Below are 13581 nucleotides of genomic sequence, written 5' to 3'. Positions count from 1 at the left end.
AGAATAAATTAAGAGACGAAAGCTATTGGCTACTGCCCCGTTTATAGTCCCGATGTACGTGTTTTACGTCACCGCATTCAGAACAATCAGATTTTCCGACAAATTTGTGTGACCGTGTGTATGCAAGACAAGTTTGAGCCAACATCCGTCAGAAAAAATCTGATGGATTTTGTTGTCGGAATGTCCGATCAATGTCCGATCGTGTGTACAAGGCATCACTGGGTGACAGGACTGGGTTCCCTGGTTCCCGGGGAACTCAGCACAGGGATCTCACCAGTCTGAGTGCTGACACTCTGTAGAGCAGACCTCTGTCTAGCAGCTCCGTGAAGAGCTCGGCCACTGGCCACCCCTTCCTCGGCTCTCTCCCCCCTCCCTTCTATCCCACATCCCCTACATCCTATCCCCCTACCGTCACAGACCTACTCCAGACGCCGTTCTCAGTCGGCCGGCCGCTCAGGACACTCCGCGGCTCCGGCCCAGCCCCCCCTGCATCACCACGCCAGTCCCTCTCCCCTCTGACTCTCCGGCGGCCACCTTCAGCAGCTGGTCGGCCGCTCAGGACACTCCGCGGCTCCGGCCGACCTCGGCAGGCTAGCCCGCAGCTCTCCACTTCTCCCCCTGCAGAATTCTGCCGGTCCCCCCTCTACCCATCCGGACGCCGCCTAGTCAGCCGGCCGGCCGCTCGGGACTCTCCGCGGCTCCTGGTCGGCAGGTTACAACACTTACCGTCCCCCTCTACTGACCAGCCGCTCCGGCGGGTCCGCACTCCTCTTCCTACTGACCATCTTCACCGGACGGTGTGGACAACAACGTCAGGATAGCCCGCGGCTCGGGCCTAGCCGGCGGCCATCTTGGTACTCCCTCTGCCGGCCAGCCACGGCTTGGGCCCAGCCGGCGGCCATATTGGTACACCCAGTGCCAACGGTGCAGCATCCGAGGACCCCCTCCTGAGGCCATCAGCCCCCAGCCACATCACCGCCCGATTGGACCCACTACCCCCTAGTCCATCTATTCAGCCAGACTCCCCCCCCCTCTGTGGCCCCACCGCAGCCGCGGTCTCAATCACCACGTTCTAGCCGCTAGAGTCGGTGGGACAGACCACGGCTGCAGCCTAGCCCAGTCAGCTTGCCACCACAACCCCCTCACTGTTGTCCAACAGAGCCCCGTGCCCCTCTGCACCGGGAATCACCCCTCCTGCTACTGGACCTCACTGCGGGGGGACTAGAGATTGACCGGGGGCCAGTCTACCTCAAATCGCCTGAGACGCAGCCACCGCACCACCTACCGCACCAAGCTCCCCCTCCTTCACCTTCCGGACCTTCAGCACAGGTAAGCCACCGGGGGCACTCGAGAAGTTGATCCAGGGGCCCTTGTCCGATCGCCCCTCGGGGGGGTCAGGAAGGAATTTTTTCCTCGACTGCACCATTGGCCTACGCAGCCAGGGGTTTTTTTTGCCTTCCTCTGGATCAACGAGAGGGAGGTAGGCAGCCCACCTCCCTCCAGTACCTCCGCTCCAACACTCAGCCGTCACTCTCACCACTCCAGAGCAGTGGTCAGCCATCCGATCCCTCCATCCCCCTGCAAGGCTATCATCGCCACACCAGTGCCTTCGTCATACAAATTTCTTTTCTAGCAACGCCGCCTTCCGCATCATGTGCAACTTCAAGTACACAGCAGACACCCTCCACAGGCTAAGAAACACGGCCGCAACTTTACCGACCACCACGCAAAAAAGACTAAAAAAAGAACAATTACTAAGGACCAACCCACAATCAACCATCAAAGGCAGGGAGACACCGATCCAACCGCAACAACTAGCATGCGCCCTGATCAACACCAGATCTGCAGTCAAGCACAGGCTGGAAATCCGCGATTTCATCATCGAAAACAACATAGACTGCCTCTTCATTACAGAAAGCTGGCTAACTTCCGACTGCAACACCATCCTAACTGAATTGGTGCCCAAGAACTACAGTATCCTATCTGAGCATAGAATAGGAAAAAAAGGAGGAGGTCTAGCAGTGATTTTCAAATCGCACCTGGGGTTCACCAAACCAAACTTACAGAACTCAGTGCCTTTCATGGAAACACTCTCACTGCATCTTCAAACAACACCTCAAGACACCATTCACATACTACTATGCTACAGACCACCAGGACCAAAGACCAATCTCCTCACACCGCTCACTGAATTCTTCTCAATGCACACCTTGAAAACCAAAAACCTTCTGGTACTTGGGGATTTCAATCTGTGGGCAAACTCCGCCCAAGACCCTATTGCAACCGCCTGCGTTAACCAAATGGAAGAACTTGGCCTGCAACAACTGATAAATGCTCCTACGCATGGTTCAGGACACACTTTAGATCTCATCTTCAAACAGAATATGGACATCGACGTATTGAACAACACCCCACTACCATGGACGGACCACCATGCTATCAAATTCAAAATCACCACTAACACCACCCTCCAAAAACAGAAACGGGCAATAGCAACACACTGGAATAGATCTCAGAAGAAACTACACTCTGAACTCTTCAAAACTACATTGTCGAGCAAAATTCTTCTGCTAAACCCAAACCTCTCAACGGAACAAACACTCAACTCCCTAAACAATGTTTTACTACAAACAGCAGACTCCGTGGCGCCAAAACGCAGAACACCCGTCCGCACAAAAAACTCGAGTTGGTTTAATGGCACTCTCACCCTACTCAAGCAAGAACGCAGAAGAGCTGAGAGAACTTGGAGAAGAAATCCCACCAAGGAAAACCATGCTAACTACAAAGCACTCACGGTGAAATACCACAAGGCAATCTTCAAAGCCAAAAAAGAACATTTTGCAGACACCATTTCATCCGCCTTAAACCGCCCACGGGAACTTTTCAAAATAGTTGCTCAATCAATGAACCCGACCTGCCTAGAACCCCCTGAAAACGATACTCAAGAATTCTGCAATGAGTTATCAGATTTCTTCATCGACAAAATCGACAACATTCGGAAAGCAATTCATCAGAAAATAACAACCAACCTCACCCAACCAATGCAAAAAGAGGATATCGACACGAACATCACTCAACCACCGAAGTTCTTTTTGTCCCCAATCACCACGGACACGACTAAAAACATCATCGGAAGCCTTCGCGACAGCACATCACCGAACGACATCATCCCCACCAAATTGTTCAAAGAATGTTCCGACATCCTGGCCCCCACCCTAACACATCTCATAAATCAATCATTCAAAGAAGGGACTGTGCCAACCTCCCTCAAGCAAGGCATCGTCAAACCCCTGCTAAAGAAACCTAATCTCGACCCTAAAGACCCTAACTGCCGCAGACCAATAACAAGCCTCAACACCATCTCCAAGATTATAGAGAAAGCAGTAGTACAGCAGCTACAACACCACCTGGAGACACACCACCTCCTGGACCCTCTGCAATCAGGCTTCCGCCCAGGCCATGGCACAGAAACAGCACTTCTCAAAATATGGGACGACGCCCTCGAAGCAGCAGATGACGGGGAACCGAGTCTCCTGGTACTGTTAGACCTCAGCGCAGCATTCGATACAGTGGACCACAATACTTTACTTGTCCGCCTCTCAGAAGTTGCAGGAGCCACAGATTCTGCCCTAAAATGGTTTACATCCTTCTTAGAGAATCGCTCTCAGACAGTGAAACTGGGAACATTCACCTCGGAATCTCGGGCAGTCTCCTGTGGAGTCCCTCAGGGCTCACCCTTGTCACCAGTGCTATTTAACATCTACATCCGCCCGCTTCTCAATATCATCAGGAAAACGGACCTCTGCTTCCACTCATACGCAGACGACACCCAACTCTACCTTCGCATTAATGGACAAAAAGATCATCATCAGCAACTACAGAAATGCCTCACTTTAATCAATGACTGGATGACCGCTAGCTCCCTCAAACTTAACGAATCAAAAACAGAACTTCTTCTCCTGCAAGCCAACAAAAATTCCAAAATTAAGACTCCGTGGACACCACCCTCCATCCTCGGACAGACCATCTCCCCCAGCACCAAAGTCAAGAGTCTCGGAGTCATCTTTGACTCAGGAATGACAATGGATGCACAAATAGGATCGGTGGTGAGCGGATCCCACCACCTCCTCCGCCTGCTTCGCAGACTCATCCCCTTCATCCCAGAAGAGGACAAAGCGGCAGTTGTGGGAACGATCATCAATTCCCGACTCGACTACGCAAATTCCCTCTACGTAGGTCTACCCCAATATCAGCTTGCGCACTTGCAACTCATGCAAAATACGGCGGCAAGACTGTTAACAGGAAAAAAGCCCTGGGAATCCATCTCCCCATCCCTAAAAAGCCTACATTGGCTAACTGTGAAGAATCGGATCATATTCAAGACCCTCTGCCTCACCCATAAATGCATACAAGGAAACGCTCCGCAATATCTCCGGGAAAAAATAAAACACTACACACCGAATCGCAGTCTTCGATCAGCTAACCAAAACCTCCTCCTCATTCCCAAATACCGCTACAAAGCAAAGGGAGAACGTAGATTTGCAGTCCAAGGACCTCGACTATGGAATGCTCTCCCAACCAACCTCCGCATGGAAGAAAACCACCAGGCTTTCAGGAAAAAACTAAAGACCTTCCTTTTCTAGAAGCTGGCTACAGAGAACACATCTAGCGCCTTGAGGCGATTCAGTTCGCAATTGCAGCGCTTTACAAATCATTCATTCATTCATTCATTACACTTTCCTCTGCATATTTGAATACAAACATCCTTAAGTTATTGTTATAACTGCTAAACTGTGCTCTCTTGTATTTGTGGAACATTGTGCCTTTCTCCATATGTTACACACAGCTTAGGCCCTGTTCACAAACGTTGCAATAACCCATAATAAAAAAATGCATGCATTACAATTCATTTTGAGATATGCCCTGACCAACCCAGGCAGTGCACCACAACACAATTGAGTTGGGACGCACTTTATTAAAACAGATATTGGCCATGTCAGGTTTTAGGTTGCTTTGTGGTGTTGGCAGCCTATTCAAAATGAATGAGTTTGCTAATGCATCACATGTATACACCATTTTACTTTAAATGTGCATGCTTTACCGCAACTCACTAGTGTAAACAGGGAGTATGAAATGCCAGTGCAGAATCAGGAGTGCAGCTTGTTGTAGCTGTCAGGCTGTGTGATAATGGATCCTGACCAAGTTTACAAGTCATAGTTTTCACTCTTTCATACCAAAAAAAGAGTTGTAAAGTAGGACATGAAAATACAAGCCTGTGTACTGGACTGATAAGTAATATTAAGGCCTAGATGTTATGGGGGTGTCTTGGTAAAACTGGAGTACTCAGAATATGGTACAGCTGTGCATAGTAACCAATCAGCTTCTAACTTCAGCTTGTTCAATTAAGCTTTGACTATAAAACCTGGAAACTGATTGGTTTTTATGAAGAGCTGCACCAGATTCTGCACTCTTCAGTTTTAGTAAATCTCCCTTATGCCATTTTGTAATATAACCTATGGAAATCCCAAGATTGATATCAACAAGTGGTTCTCTGCTAATCAGATAACATAACTTGGCAATCATCCTAAATCTACTGCTTCATTATGTCATCTGAAGTTTTGATTGACTCATGTGATTGGACATTTTAATTGCCATCATCCCATATAACATTTGAAAAAAATAAGAAAAACCTCTAGTGGGGGATTTTTAAGGCAATAAAAAAGATTTAAAATTTTTGTACAAACAGCTGGTGCTGAGTAGCGGTAATCCAACGCGTTTCAATAGGTAATATTCAATAAATCTTCATCAGGGATATTGTATCGCGATCTACAGAAGATCAAAAATTGCAATGTTAAATAGTGCATATAGATATCATGTTCTATACAAATAGATATAACATATGTTATCATATCCACATAATGACTTACATTTTCCATACATATTCATAACATAGTAACAGGTGCATTCCCCACGTCAAGGCAAGGAAGAGTCCAGCATCCACAATCCACTACGTCTGCCTTTCATCCTCTACAGGACGGCTGGATACAAACAAATCCCAAAAATCGCACTCACCAAACGTATCCCAGCAGCTGTATAAAGACATTATTTATGAGATTGAGAAAACCTTCCTCTCTCTAATTCCCATCAGCAAAGAATAGCAAAAACCAAGACTTACTGTATGGGTATATGGGGCAGTGAAACTCCTCAGGACCAATTAGGACTGTCAATAAGCCGATGAGTGGTTGCGATTACTCTTCTGCTAAGACGCCGAGGAGAGGAATGGCGCCATATGCTGTCCCCGGCATCCCTTATGTGGTCTGAGGCGCGGGTAGTGATGCGCTGTGCCTCCAGAATGATGCCACACGTCCGGCCGTCAGAGCACGGCCGTCACATGACACCTGACGTGACACTTCCGGCCGTTGGGTCGCAGCCAGGACGCGACACTGGGTCATTTCCTGTTTCTCGGATGTAAACATCCGGAATGACAGGGCGGCCGCCATGATGGAAGAGAGCGGCATAGAGCGCCACACCCCCGCTCCCCTTATGCTGCAAGAGATCTGCAGCATGACCACCTGGCCAAGGCCTACACAAGGCCCAAAGGATGGAACGAGTGGAGGTGGTGAGATGGAGCTAAAACCGCCGACACAAAATACCCCGAGAGAAGGGGAAGCCGCCATGTCTGTAAATACACGACGGCCCCCTGTGTCGAGTAGGGATGTATTTGGGCAGAATAGTGGTAGAGGTTCCCTATAAAGAAAAACAGGAAACGAGGGAGAAGGAAAATCATTACTTGACTCGTAACATGAGAAATGCCATCATTTTAATGTGGCGAGTTTACACAGATGACACTTCTCCGGACAGAAAATCTTTCTCCCACTCCCCGAGGTACAGATTGGCATATGAGGGTGCGCAGCATGTCCCCATAGCCACTCCCTGTACCTGGAGGTAGTGGGAGCCCCTGAACAAAAAAATGTTGTGCCTTAATATAAAGTCCAACATTTGAAGAACAAAGCAGTTAAACTTCCACTCCGTGGTTGCCCGTTGTTTAAGAACCTGTCCAATGGCTGCAATGCCAAGATCATGTGGAATACTGTTATACAGTGATTCCACATCAACTGTGACAAGTATTGCTGAGTCCAGAACCACCAGATTATCTATAATTTGTAGTAAGTGGATCGTATCCCTCGTGTATGATGGTAGATCCATAACATGGGGTCTGAGGTGTTGATCAATTATCTGGCTTATTCCCTCTGAAATACAGCCATTTCCAGAAATTATAGGTCTCCTGGGAGGATCATGGCGATCCTTATGCACCTTCGGCAGGGCATAGAAGGTGGGCAGGCAGGGGTGCCTTGTTCGAATATAATCCCATATGTCTCTTGTGATGACTCCCTCGTTGAGAGCTTCATCTACAAGAGAAAAAAATTCCTGATTTAAGTTTATCCACCAGGGATGGAGACATTTTTTTTATATCATTTGTTGTCATTAAGTATATTTTGACCCATCTTTTCATAATTGCTATTGTCTATAAGGACGATATTGCCCCCTTGTCTGATGCTTTAATTGTTATTTCCATATTGTTCTTTAGGGTTTTAACTGCATGTCTATGTTCCAAGTTTAAATTGCTGTTCATGGTGTGCTTTCTCAATTCCTCAATTTCTTTACTGGTTTGTCTCACAAACAATGCTACAGCTGGATTCTGATTGAGAGGGGGAAAACTATGTGATTTCCTTTTACATTTTTTAATTGTATCATTCATATTCTCCTCCATCTCTTCCTCACTCTCATCACCATCCAGATCCTCCTCCCAGAATTCCTCTACACATTCGTTCTCTTGTAGCAGCAGGTTTAGGTCTCTTAGAGCCCTAAAATCGGCTGCTTTCAAGTTCGGCGCTATTTCCGGTTCTTTGCTTTGCTTTCTTTGATCTGTTTAGTATATAAACATTGTGGTCTATGCTATGCAATGTCCTTGCGGTCTTATTTATATAGGACGCACTAAGAGGCTTTTGAGAGTCAGGATTGCAGAGCATATAGCAAACATAAAAATGGGTTATAAAGACCACAATGTATCACTCCATTTCAAATTAAAACATAATCAAGATCCATCGGGCCTCAAATTTTGGGGTGTCGATCATTTAAAACCAAAATGGAGGGGCTCTAATTTAGTTCGAGACCTGTCTAGGAGAGAGACCCAGTGGATCTTTTTGGCAGACACTTTATCGCCAAAGGGGTTAAACGTGGATCTCGATATTAACTGTTTCATAAGTGACTATTAATTTCTGTGGGTAGCGTCTACTGTGGAATTTATATATTGCCGGATATTTATTTATTGATTTTTTTGGGGTTATCCCCCCTGGCTTTACTAATGCCTCTAGGATTGTAGCCTTCTGATTATCTAGATATTTTTTCTGTGGATATATGTTATCCATATATATATATATGTATTTTTTATACCTTTTTTTTATAGTTATATTTTTATCTCTCCCGTATTTAGCTGAGCTGTCTAAATTAGTATTGAGTTGAGTTGTCTATATTAATATGAGAGACACTCTCTAACAGTGTAAATTTAGTGACTGCTGATGTTTTTATTTTTTGGTTGATTTTTATTGCCTGCTGTTTTATGATTGCTGTTTTATAATCTTGTACATTTGCATTCTGGGAATATGAATGTTAATATTTATCCTTGATTTTAAATAGGAATATGGCAAGCATTATTATCTATGCATAATGAATGGCATAAGTCTCTTTATTAATTTGCCTACTAGCATAATGATGAGGCTTTGCTTGGTATGAGTATAGTTCATTGTGCCTCGTGTGGATAGTGTATAGTGCTGATTCATATGCCTAGGGACCGGCTTATGTGGCTGGTGGGCGTGTGGATTTGCATATTCCGGGGTTGTTATATTTATGATTTTTTCAAGATGTGCAGTGTCTTATTGTCCCTCTCCCCCTCCTGTAGTAAGCCGTCAGTGGTGATTGGGGTTGGCGGCGTGCACCCGCCGGGACTTACATTGCGATCTGATTGGTTAAGGGGGTTGAAGAGGGTAATATAAGCCGAGTATTGCATCGTGTAGCCACGCCCTCTGTCGAAGTCAAGATATGACGAAACGCGTCAGAGCGTGGCTTACGCGACATAGGAAGTGACGTATGCGCTTCACCATAGCCAACTACACAACCAGGAAGTGGCTGACGGTTCCTGGGCAGCGGTATTGGCTTGCTGCGGTGAAGTACTACGCTCCTTACTACCTGCTTGATTGATTGCAAGTATATTATGAACATTGATGTATGTATATTTATTGAAGGGGGGTGTGTGTTTTTGATGTAAGGGGTTTATAGTCAATAAAACAGGATTACGCTATGTGCGCCTCTGTCTTTGTTTTTTGACTTACTGTGAGCCCTGAACATATGAGATCCCTCTGGAGTGGTGTTAGCAGCAGCTGGTGGTGTGAAGTGTTGTTCTTTTGGACGCTTTATTACTCTCTAGCTCTGGTGAGTTTAACCCCCTGCAGGGAGTGTGTACGCACAGGGTGGAATTTGGAGTGATCGGTGGAAGGTGCACGTTGAGGAATTGTTTCCATCATCACCTGATGAACGCTTTATGACCTGCACTCTGAACTCTACACCACTTTTTCCTCTTAAGGACTTCTTTTTTGCATATGTAGTTGGCCACATGTTTATTATATCTTGCTCAACAGTAGCGCTGTTTAGTGTGACATTTAGTCTGTTTTAGATTACTTTTAACACTGTTTATTACATTGTATGAAGCGATTTTTTTAAAACAGCTGCTTTTTCTGCCTTAGGGCTTTATACCTTTTTTGCATATTTGCAGATTGGATTTTTTTCATATATATATATATATATATATATATATATATATATATATATATATATATATATATATATATATATTTTTTTTTTTGTCTGTATTCAGAACAGTATCGTGTCCTGGCGCTGAGTGGTGTATCTGCAGGCCTGGTGAAAACACCTATTTATGCTATAACTTTTGCGCAAACCAATCAATATACGCTTATTGCAATTTTTTTACCAAAAATATGTAGAAGAATATATATCGGCCGAAACTGAGGAAAAAATTTGTTTTTTTTAAAAAAAATTGGGATATTTATTATAGCAAAAAGTAAAAAATATTGTGTTTTTTTCAAAATTGTCGCTCTTCTTTTGTTTATAGCGCAAAAAATAAAAACCGCAGAGGTGATCAAATACCACCAAAAGAAAGCTCTATTTGTGGGGAAAAAGGGACGTCAATTTTTTTTGGGTACAACGTTGCACGACCGCGCAATTGTCTTTTAAAGTGCGACAGCACTGAAAACTAAAAATTGGCCTGGGAAGGAAGGGGGTGAAAATGCCCTGTATTTTAAAGAAAGTTGTGTGTCAGCTAAACACAGTTTTATGTTTCAGTTGATAATCATTGCATTGTTCAATACAAATTCCTTGCTGGGGTGGTGGATACTGTTCTGAAGGTGTGGTGGCTGGCTAGTTTATGGACTCAAAATACCATCAGCCTCTGTCTGGTTTTTTTTTGGTGGCTGAGTGGACATTGGGAAGATTTCCCCCCACACTTCTTTTAGTAAAGGGAAAGCTCCCAAAACAGGGCCACTTAAAAGATTATTTTTTTTAGTATTATTTTTTGTAGAGTAGAGAGTAGAGCTAAACTAACTTTCTACGTTTTTCTTAAAGTTTAATAAAAAAAATTACTTACGTCAGTGCTACAGTTTGAATTTAAAACGTATTTGTGTGAGTTGTGAAGTTAAGTCATGGATTGTGGAAACTAACTAGTGTTGGGTGATTGTATATAGTGTATACCACATTTACCACTAATGCAGAGTTGCAATGCAAGGAGATCAGCTAAAAGTAGTTGGATCTGTATGTGCGTTATAATTAATCGAAATTAGTCGATTAATCAAATTTTTTTTTTTTAATTGATTAATCGAACACAAAAATTTTAATCAGTAACAGCCCTAATATATATCTATATCACACTGTATATATGTGTTGCGCTGCATATTTGTATTATTTTTTTAGTTACTTGGTGTGGGAACACATTATTGCAGCAACCTGTCAAGTTTAGTTTAAGTTGTGGCTTAATTTGTACTTGTTCTTTTCAACACACTGGTAGTGTGGTGGTATTATATTTAATTTAGTATATATTTACAAATCTATGTGGAAGCCAAATTGTCTCAGCAAGGCCCTTCTATGCAGCATGATCCCTAGCTCTAATTAAGAAAGCACCCATCTTGGGACACAAACAGCAGTAAACAGATTCACCCATTTATGCCTAAGGTTGAATTTTTCTTTAAATTTGCGCATAAAATTCATGTCACCTAGAGCAGTAGGATATAAATAACTCCCACATCACTACATTCACACCAGAACGCGGTGTGGGAAATCTGTGTTCGATGCACGTTTCCTGCAGCGCGTGCAAAGCACACTGGGTGAGCAAGCTGCTGCAGGGGTCAATGTACTCCTAACAACACCTCAAGCGCAGTGCGTTTGCCTGCATCGGATAGCATAGTATTGCAGTGCATGCACACCTTTTGGTGTGATTTCAGCCCATTCAGAAAAGCGTACCTCACCACAGAGGAACGCAGACCACTTTCCTGTGCGATGCAGTGTGCAGTTAGGTGTGAAGAGGCCCTAACGGCAGGTATGCCAGGAGGTAACCGGACAGCTATTCTGCCACAGTTAAAAGCATGTTTTTTTTTTCTGTGAAATTCAAGACACCAGGCACTGCGATCAACTACATTTGTACAGTGCGATTAGCTGCGGTTTGCCATTTCCATAGCAACCCGACAGGGTACCGACTCATATTGAACGGGGATCCGACTTGGATCCCCGCCAATACCAGGCACTGTGTTTGGTATGAATCTTGAGGGGGAACTCCACGCCAAATTTTAAATAAAAAAACAGCATGGGTTCCCCTCCAAGACCATACCAGGCCCTTCGGTCTGGTATGGATTCCAAGGGGCATCCCCTACGCTGAAAAAATGGCGTGGGGGTCCCCCCAAATCCATACCAGACCCTTATCCGAGCACGCAGCCCAGTCGGTCAGGAAAGGGGGTGGGGATGAGCGAGCGCCCCCCCCCCCCCCCGAACCATACCAGGCTGCATGCCCTTAACACCGGAGAAGAACCAGAGAGCGCAGAGACGACACCGGAGAGAGGGAGAAGAGGCCTGAGAGACTCCTGAAGTCGGCAGAAGACCCCCGGAGCTGCCTAATAAATTACTTTTAAAACCTGTGTAGTGTGTTTTTTTTTTTTTTTTTTATTGACACTTTTTTTCCCCAGGTGAATGGGTAGGGGTACCATGTACCCCATACTCATTCACATAGGGTGGGGGGCTGGGATCTGGGGGCTCCCGGATTCCGATAAGCCCCCCGCCCGCAGACCCTGACAACCAACGGCCAGGGTTGTCCGGAAGAGGCCCTTGTCCTCATCAACATGGGGACAAGGTGCTTTGGGGTGCGGGCGCCCCCCCTTGCCCCAAAGCACCAACCCCCCCATGTTGAGGGCATGCGGCCTGGTACGCTCGCTCGTCCCCACTCGCTTTCCTGACCAACCGGGCTGCTTGCTCAGGTAAGGGTCTGGTATGCGTTTAGGGGGGACCCCCACGCTGCTTTTTCGGCGTAGGGGGTGCCCCTTGGAATCCATACCAGACCAAAGGGAGGGTATGCTCTTGGGGGTAACCCATGCTGTTTTTTTTGCTTAAAATTTGGCGTGGAGTTCCCCCTCAAGATTCATACCAAACACAGTGCCTGGTATTGGCGGGGATCCAAGTCGGATCCCCATGCTTGTCGCTCATTGGGACAAAAACATTTTTCCTTTCCCGATGAGCGAGCCAACTCAGCGCTGCTATCAGCTGACACAGTGCACTGCGATTACCTGCGGTTATGTGCGGATAGCTGCGCTAAATCCCCCCTGGACGCAGTCAATTCTATTTTTTCTATCCGCACAAAGCTGCAGGTAATCAAAACGCAGCGTGTGAATGGGGCCATAGGAAAGCATTGTGTGCGTTTAGCTGCGGTAAAAAAAAATGCAGCTAAAAGCACAATTCTATCCGTCCGTGCAAAAGGGGCCTAAGACGGAGTTCTGAGTACTGTATTTCCCTATATAAACTCAGTTTACTTGTAAAAATAAGTGTAAAATGCAAAACTCCAGTGGGTGTAGCAAGATGTCCACTTGCCCCTTTCTCAGTGTATCCTTACTGTGGAGGAGTGCAGGGTGTACCAAGATGGCGGCGACGAAACGTCACTTCCATTACACATTCTGATGGGTAGCCTAATCTGATGAAACACTTGTAACTGTCAGCCTTGCAATGCCTCATGGGACTTGTAGTTTCGCAACAGCTGGAGGGCCGCCAGTTTGAGACCCTTGCTCCAGACACTTACTTGCAGTTGCTCAGTTAAAAACTTGGCTCTACTGCCAGTAGAGAATTAATGGCATCTCCTGACAGAGGGTGGGAATTATACTTAGCTGGTTGAACTCTCTGGCATCTAACCAAAAATTCATAAATTTAGGTTGATTTACTCTTTTGGTTAGTCTCAAATGGACATTTTTGCTCCATAAC

This window comes from Aquarana catesbeiana, linkage group LG01 (genome assembly GCF_042186555.1).
Source record: "Aquarana catesbeiana isolate 2022-GZ linkage group LG01, ASM4218655v1, whole genome shotgun sequence".
Classification (NCBI taxonomy): domain Eukaryota; kingdom Metazoa; phylum Chordata; class Amphibia; order Anura; family Ranidae; genus Aquarana; species Aquarana catesbeiana.
The sequence above is the reverse complement of the archived record's forward strand: the minus strand, read 5'-3'. Positions refer to the sequence as shown.